General features: G+C 41.3%; 1 protein-coding gene across 3 annotated transcripts in view; it reads left to right on the top strand.

The window, feature by feature from the left end:
* BEND7 (BEN domain containing 7) overlaps positions 1-8,771 on the top strand; it is a 48,792-nt gene that overhangs the window by 728 nt on the left and 39,293 nt on the right. For all 3 annotated transcript variants that reach the window (XM_009321762.1, XM_009321759.1, XM_009321761.1), the window contains exon 2: positions 2,756-2,839. The gene's annotated coding sequence lies outside the window, so the exon portion shown is untranslated. The remainder of the gene's footprint in view (positions 1-2,755; positions 2,840-8,771) is intronic.

Raw genomic sequence — 8,771 nt, 5'->3', positions numbered from 1 at the left:
TCTTTGCAGGCGCTCAGCAAAATCACGTTTGATGCGAAGAAATTTAAGGATGGAAATAAACTCACTTGGTAGGAATAGTAAATAATGACTGCTGTATCATCGTAGGGGGGTCTGGAGCATCACACATACTCCCTGTTAAAAACTAGAGGGGCAGTGACCCGTCAGACTTGTCTGAAATGTACTGGAGGTCTGTATGCATTAGCAAACCTATCGAGGGTTTAATTTCTATGGAGAACAGGTTTGTGGGGCTTTGATATCGAACACGCTCCCGACTCGGAGGCAGACTTAGTGCTGGACTGGGCTGGAGCCTGGGGGGGTGAAAGTGAAACATGCGGAAAAGCAAAACTGAAATTGAAGACATGGTTTTATTTCTGTCCTAATGGAGCTGTAAAAAGAATATGTGCGCTATCAGAAATAGATGACTGTTTTGCCAGTTCTCAGTTGCCACTCGTTACAGGTTTAGATACGACTCAATATATAAGCCAATCTATTTAATTTTGTTTTAATACGTAAATTCATTTACGATGGTGCATTATTAGTAATTCTTATTTTATCTGGGATGTCTTTTTGGCAGTAGAAAGTCAAACAGAAAACTACACTAAAAACACATCCTAGAGAGAAAATTATATCTTTGTACTTTGAGAATGGAGGAGATAAAAATCACATTTTGCATGTGAGTCTGCACTGGCATACTCTTTTTCTATCACAGTTGATTAGAAAGATAATTATGTAGAAATAGTTGTCTCTTGTAATTGGCCTTTGCCTCTTGCTGGAGTCATTCCGTAATGTCACAGTTTAGTGTTTACTGTTGTGAAATTGATATGGATTTCGCAGCGCCTGGACTGTGACATCCGAGGCAGAAGAAGGAAACCAAAGAGAAAAGGGTATGCTCTGTCGATTCCTTGGTAACACACCATCTGTTAACGATGTATGCCTGTACAGTGCTTATTCTGTCCCAAAAAAAACTTCGGAGCTCCTTATCGAGGTGATCAATAATGACCAGATCGAGAGGAAATCCATTCCCGCACTAAAATGCAGCCGCCTCTGGGGTGAAATGTGGTGACTTAATACAGCAGCTGTAGATCAGAAGAGTATTGTGACCAGCTGGATGTATGGAGGGAAGTGCTAGAGAAGAAACCACATGTAATCTATATATCTGAGGACCGTGAGTCTGTAAGTCATTTAATTCCTAGTACTCACTCCTAGCAGATCTTGGACACCCTTGAGAGGATGAAAATGCAGTGTGGTGGGTTGACCTCGGCTGGCCACCAGGTGCCCAGCAGGCCACTCCATCACTCCCCCTCCTCAACAGGACGGCTAATGACCACGGAAGGCAGTTGGCATAAATCCCGTAGTTTTAGCCTTATGAAAGGAGCCTTTACTTCCTTGACATCATAACTCAAACTTCACCTTTACCCGTTTCACTTGCTGGGCGTGCTCGGTAGGCAGAGCCACCCTTTGCGTAGCACCTCGTCGCTGACCTCTCCAACTCCCTGTTGTGTTTTTTCCCCTCATTTTCTTTCCAGGCCCTTTTCTTTCTTTCGTGGCACTGCGTTGGGCTCGATTCTAGTTTACTCATTGGGTTGTTCGTCCTCTTGTGCTCTCAAGACAGTTGTGCTGTACAAATAATCAGCACCTAACAAAAAAGTTTGGCGTCTCGGAGACCTTTCCGATCCTGTAGCTGTTTTGTCAGCGGTGCAGGTGTGCGGCTCGCCGGAGGAGGAGCTGCTTACGCTGCCCTCCGTTTCCGTTGTGCCTTTTAAGTGAATCACCCAAAGTGCTCTTCCGTGAGTTAATCTCTACCTCGGTTTTTGTGAGGCAGGTAAACATAAAAATCAGCTTATGGAGCGAGTAGCTGAGATGGTTGGGAACTGGGAGGGCGTTAAAGGAGTTAGGTGGGGAGGTGGCTGTTTCAAGACACTGAATATATTGTTCAGTCTTGAGCGATTTGCCGAAGGACAAAGTGTGTGCCGGTCGCAGAGTCAGAAATAGCATCCAGGAGAGCTGCCTTTAGACGTTTTTGTTTTTTTTTTTTCTTCTTGGATTTACTATTCTCTCTGTACACACAGGTAAACAACGCTCTGGTTTTACTGAACACCTGCCTGGGATTACAGCAGAGACCTTCACAGCAAAATATTCTTTTATTTGAAATAGAAATTCAATGGTGATTTTTTTTTTTAATCCTGTAACATCTCTGAATATGAGATACTAAGGTTTATTCTTAGGGTCATCATAGGCACTAGTTTCTATAGGTGAATATCCTAAGGTGTCCCTGATCCTCCTTTCTTCAGAATTCAGAGGCCAGTGACACCAAGATGAGTCAGTATAACTGAACGATGTAGCCCTAATGTACGTTGCTGATTTTCTGATTGAGGTGAAGTTTGAAAGTTTCTCTTGGTCTCTGGGAAGGTAAAGTTTTCATTACAAATCTGCTTTCCATCTGTAAAGCAAGAAGCCAGATAATTGGCATCTGGTGGGATAATTTGCTGTGAAAATGAACACAGTAATTTAGGGCAGGCATAGCTATTCCCTAAAATCTGTGAAATATTTGAGCTGAGTCTCTCCAGCTTGAGCAAAGTTGGGTTTTTTTTAGGAGGTGCTGATACAGAGCACATTTTCTGTGGTTAATTTGATGTACATGGAATAAACTGCAGATATATTGATAAATTATGTAGTAAAACTGTAGCAATGTGTTCAGTGTTCATTTTTTCCAGATCGCTTGAGTTCTAATTTTTTTTATCGTTTTTCATTCCAGATTACCATCATGAGATATATAAGATCTCTGACTACAGCAATGATGTTAATGGGGAGACCAAAGAAACACAACCAGTTTTTTTAGGTATGTGCTTGTGTTGATTAATTTCCAAGCAACATAGCGTGGCCATTTGCAATTAGGGAGGAAAAAAATCTCTGTGCAAGCACAGGAAGCGCCTGCCATTGTTTAATATGACGTTCTTTTCAAGACCCTTTTATTCTACGAATTGCCAATATATCCTTTATTAACAGTGCTAAAAGTTGTAATTTCAGACATAAATGTTTATTAGTGTCTACACACAGTGCTAATTATCACTCACTCAGAGAGCCAGATGCTGACTCTGCAGTTTTGCAGCTCTGTGCTCACCCCATTTACATTGCATATTCGCTGGCATGCTTCACTGGCAATAGTTTGTGTAATTGGGGTATTACATCTTTGACATCTGGATAACAGAAATTCAATTTCCAGGAAGCTGCTATTTGTTTGGTTTTGCTTCTGCCTTGGGTGGGATACAGGATTAATGTGCTGTCTTAATGTAATGTCCTTTCACCTCTGTAGCCTGCCTGCTAATCCTGCCATGGCAAAATTAAATTAAATCAACAGTTAAAAATGTGTAAAGAAAACAGAGAAGCAATATAGAGTCTGCAGCATGTTATATACTACGGCATGATAGGATTGGTTATCAGTCAACCTTTATCTTTCCTGTCTGTGTGCTTTTTGTCCCGCATAACTCCTCAGCTGCCGAATGCTTCTTCCTTTCCTGCTTCCAGCCCCCTCCTGTCATATCTAGGACCTCACCTGGGTACTGTACCTCTTGGCAAAAATTTGGCAGGCCAAACTCAGAGGAGTAAGGGCCAGATTTTTGAGCTACACTAATGACTCTTGCTGTATAAAGCAAGCTCTTGGACACCTCGCTCAGGCTTTGGAGAAAGCAGGTGCCTCTGCAGCAAGAAACTTGGAGGTGTCTGCCTCTTCTTAACTGCACCAGGAACCTAAACATTTTTGTAGGGTGATTTAAGGTTTCTGTAGTGTGTGCACATTGCCCCCTGGATCCAGCAGGAAGCATTGGTCCTGAGTGTGTGAATCAGCACCTGAAGTCAATCTGCAGGTGAAATGCCTTTGTCTCCTTGGTTTATAGTGCCACATCCTCTTCTAGAGGTCAGCAGCAGATGGGAGAGAAAAGGAGGACGTCGGGCAGTGTGGAATCTTCTGATGGTTGGAATATTTACACGTGGGTGAGAGCTGCATTAAATTCCTTTCTCAGCTTCTCGCCATTAGGATTTTGAGCAAATATTTCCTTCTCACACCCATTTCTAGGGAGAAGCGAAGGTGGCTACTGTGCTTTGTGTTTGGTTTTCGTGTTCTGTAAGCACTTTTGGTGAAGTCTGATAAACCTGATGGAGTGAGCTCCACCAGAGGTTTACTTTGAATGCTTTCTCTTCCAACTCTAAATCATGATAAAGCTTTGGCAGGAGTTAGGCATCTAGTTGCTTAAGCCAGGATGCTTCTAAGAATGTGAAGGAGTCTATGCTTTGACATCTGTGCCATGAGTCAGACCAATTGATTTTGATTTTGGTTTGGCTGTGTTGTCTTTGGGTTTGTTTTGGGGTTTTTTTGAGTATGCCCAGGTTTTCATTGTGACTGAATGTGCTCTGGCATTTAAGTGCCTAAAGTTCAGCTATTTCAAGAGCCGGTCAGAATTTAACCTTTAAGAATGCAAGTCCTATCAAGGATCTTCTTATCAGGTACTGAAGCACAGAGTTGCAGTCCTGGGACCCCACCTTCAGTTGCTATGAAAAGAAAAAGGTGCTATTTCCTGGTGATGTCCTGAGTGTCTAACTTTCAGATTTCCTCAAAGCATGTTGGTTTTGACAAGACTGACATATGTCCATGCGAGATTTGTAGACTAGGCTTTTTTTTTTTTTTCCCTTGGGGGTTGGGTTCAATTCAGTAAGTTACTCAGAGCTCACATAACCTTCTCCACTTTATTTTCAAGAGGTTACTTTGGTGTCCACTTCTATCTGGGTTCCTGGTGACAAAGGCACTGATCTGAGATGTAGGGAGAGCAGTGTCAGGGACTGAACTCAACTGAAAGCACTCGAAATCTGAGCTCCCACCTTTTGGCAGGGATCTGGGATGAGTGGCGTTTGGCATTCCAGCTTTCCTTTAAAAAAATTCACATTTCATTGTGCTTCAGGGATGGCGGGATCACAACACTTTCCCCAGCTTGGTGTCCTGTCCACTAATAAGGAGTCTCAGGGTATAATCGCTACTTCACTTGATTTCACTGTTTTATGCCAAAATTCATCCCAGAAAGATGTCTGCTCCAACTTGATGGTTTAGAGTCAAGTTTGTTCTCCAATTTAGATGTTCTAACTGATCCATGGGATCAGCTGTTGAAACCTCAATGTGATGCAGCCTTTAGTATATGAATGGATGCTAAGATACGTCATTGAAACTATTACCTTTAGAAAAGGTGAAATGTTAATGCCATTTTATGAATGAGTGAAGCTTTATCTGGAAGAGGATGTGTGTATGTTTTGGTCGCACAGTTGAGAACGGTGAACTCAAACTGAAGAGATGCACTGTCAAGAAGGAGGGAGCTTCTAGGGTACATGAGGAAATCAGAAGAATCCAGTTTGTTTAACATGCAGATGAATTAAGGATCAAATGTCTGGAAAGACCTGTTGAACCTAGATGGTCTTTTTTGCAGCAGCACAGATGGGCAAAATGTGGCTTTGTGTAAACGTAGGCTGCAAATTGGAGGAAGCTTCAGCACAATTAGACGAACATGGTACTGGACGTGACCTCTGATGGTTGCGATGGTGTAAAACCCAACTGCTTTTTGGGTGGGTCTTGGTAAGCTTAGGAAGGTTGCTTACGTGATGCAGTGGAGGAGTTTGCAAAATTTGGGGGGGCAAATATCACTACTGAATTTTGCAGGTGAGGCCTGGCATCTCTTTTGTTTTGAAGGAAAGGGCTTAGTTATCTGATACCAGGAGAGACTGCTCGACCTGAAAAGGAGGAGGCAGCCCGAAATGAAGTGCTTAAACCTTGAATGTGGACAAGATTTAAGACAGACGTGACTTCAGCTTTTACCAGTTATCAGCATAAACCTTCTGTCACAGGGCTTCTAGCCCAGACTTGGACAAGCTCATGAGGGGACTGTACAACCATATCTTGTGGACAAGGCTGGTTAAACCTAGCTTGTCTGTAAAAAAATATCTTTTGCATATACCACATTGGGGTTTTTTCAGTCTTAATACTTTATTATCATCACAAAAAAAGCGAAATATAATATACCTCCAGACTGAGTGTTTTTACAATGCTTTCAACTTGAAATTCAGGCTCTATGTTTGAAAGGTTAATGTAGAAAACTAATTATATTATCCTGGTAACCAAATATGTGATGAGACATTTGTCTGTGTAATTAACAGTGAAGAACTTTTATAGTTTCATAAAATCGAATGCTATGCACAGTGTGCTTGGAGCATTTGTTTTGAAGAGATGTCCAAAACAGAGATGTTTATGACTGATATAAAGTGGAACTGAAATGTACTGTAATGCAGGTGTCTGTGCATTTTACAGCATTTCGCATTGTTGAAATGGAAGGCAGCAGATTAATAACTTCGCTATGTCATGGTAAAAATAAATAATGTGTTCTTGGAGCAGGGGAGCGATGCATAAGTTACTAATTTCAAGAATTTATTCTGTCCCAGAAGTAATATCCTGTGCAATTTATTCGCAGAGAAAAAGTTGACTTAACACAAGTCTGTGAAGTTACTTGTTACTTTTAATAGAATTATATTGATTGTTGCAATAGTAGCTTCTGTAAGTAAGACTGCGTAAAAGTTTATTTTGTATATCTGTGTTGTCCAATGATCTGACTTCATAAAGCATTTCCCTTTGGGGCTGAAGCGTGATCTTGACCTGGGATATTTCCAAGAACTGGGGGAAGCTGTTGCATATCTGTTATTCTTTTTTAATTATATGACCCCATTAATATATACATTTATGGAACAGTTGCTCACTTGTCCTTTCCTGAGTGATTTAGCTGTTGCAGTGTGTCATGAAAGTGTGTAACTTATGCTTCTGTATCGGCTCCTGTTGGGTGTTTTGAAACTGCTTCACCAAACTCTTCAAAAGAGTTATTTCGTGGTGGTGGTGGCTGGGCCACCGAGGCTGATCCAGCTTCCAGAGAAACAACCCCCCAGATCCTGAATGGTCTGATCCTGGTTTTGATTCTGCAAATTGCTTTGCTTACATTAGTGTTTGTGATGCTTATTAACTGTCTGTGTCTCGTCGTAGGCAGGGGTGTCAATCAACCCGTGTACTTCCATGCTTGGTTTGGGAGTAGGGGGTCTTAATTTGCGGTTGTTCCAGTTTTCCTGCAGGTATAATCTTAGTGCTTTGTGTGGTGACATGAGCATAGGTAAGTGCTTTTAAATGACATTTTAGAGCACTGCTAAGATGCCTCAACTAAGACAGCTTAAATGTCCCTGTACGTTAGCTTAGGGTAGTCAAAGTCCCCGGCTCATAACTCATGTTGCTTGCGTGACCCTCTGACATTGTTCGTGACCACTGCTCTCCCTGCTGACTTGGGGTTTAGGTTTTTAATTTGCGAAGCGTGTTGTTGCCTGTGTTACTTGTTCAATATAGGTTCTTATATGCCAGCAAAGACTAGGGATCACATATTTGAGAAATGCGTGCTTACCCCATCAATTTAGCTACACAGATGCTCGATTTAAATTATCCACAGAGCAGTCACAACAACTTTCCATGTGATTTAGGAAACCTTTGCTCCGATGAGGAATCATGCACATGGCTCCTCTATTTTCCCCATGCTGACCTTCACAATTTTGTATTTCAGGACCGCTTGCGGTACAAGATGACAGTGGCAAAAATATCTTGAGTTTTGAAAGTTACGGTTTGGTGTGGGTATTGTTTTTGTTGAGAAGGGATGCTTTGCTCCCTTCTAGGATAGCTGTCCTTTAAGGAAATGCTTGAATACCATGTAACATTCAAAAAGGTGTTTTGGTGAGTTCTGCCTGGCTGTGCACCGGAGACATGTGCCACGCATGCACGTGGCTCCCGATTCCTTGAACTGCTCTGAATTCACTCTTCCAAAATCTTCAAACACGGCAGTCGAGTTTTGCTGGCCCTCTTCCAGGAAGGGCAGCATTCAAGTGGTGTCTAATAAACTGGCATTTAATATGTTTGATTATATGACCCGTTGCAATTATTTATTATTTTTTATTGAGCTTTCAAGCCGTATGCGTTGAATTCCACTTTTTCTCATCTCTGAAGGCTTGTTTCCTCACAAACCAGGCTAATGTTGTCAGCTCACATGTGCTGGTCTAGCTGTCTATCGCTGCCGTTCCTACCCTCCCGATAGCTTCGAACTCATCCACTAATTTCAGCCTAGTTTGACACAAAGGTGGAAATCTGTGAGATACAAAGTACCTTCAGCAGGCAGCGTGATTGGAGGGAAAAGCCCTATTTGTATAGCCAAGAAAGGAAAGGTTTCTGTAGGAGTTTCATCTGCCAAAACACAACACAATATAAAATTAGACACTAATTCATAGAAAATCAAACTGTAGTAAAATGTCATGCTTTAAAACACATACATTAATTACAGATGTGGTTACCACTTCTGTAATACTGGAATAAAATTAATATTTTAATATGGGTATGATTGCATATCATTTTATCGTTCTTTGTAGCACTATGATAATATTTGACAAATTATTCAGAAAAGTATAACAACTTGTTTGTAGACAGTGTGCTATATTTATATTAAGTTTAACAAGCATAATAGTGAAAAGATAGTCAGGCATATAGGGACAAAGAATGGAATTAATGAATTATCGATAATATTTTGTTAACTGGAGTTGTTTACAGGTCTGTTGCTTCAGACAGGTGCCCACTTATCATGCGGATGCTGCTTCATCCTAGGACAGTTCTGGTTTACATTTGTGCATTTGTAATTTTTAACATTTTTACAAGTTTCAAAGCA

The sequence above is a fragment of the Pygoscelis adeliae genome, unplaced genomic scaffold, assembly GCF_000699105.1.
Source record: "Pygoscelis adeliae isolate BGI_AS28 unplaced genomic scaffold, ASM69910v1 Scaffold202, whole genome shotgun sequence".
Taxonomy (NCBI): Eukaryota; Metazoa; Chordata; class Aves; order Sphenisciformes; family Spheniscidae; genus Pygoscelis; species Pygoscelis adeliae.
This window is presented reverse-complemented; position numbering and strand designations above follow the sequence as displayed.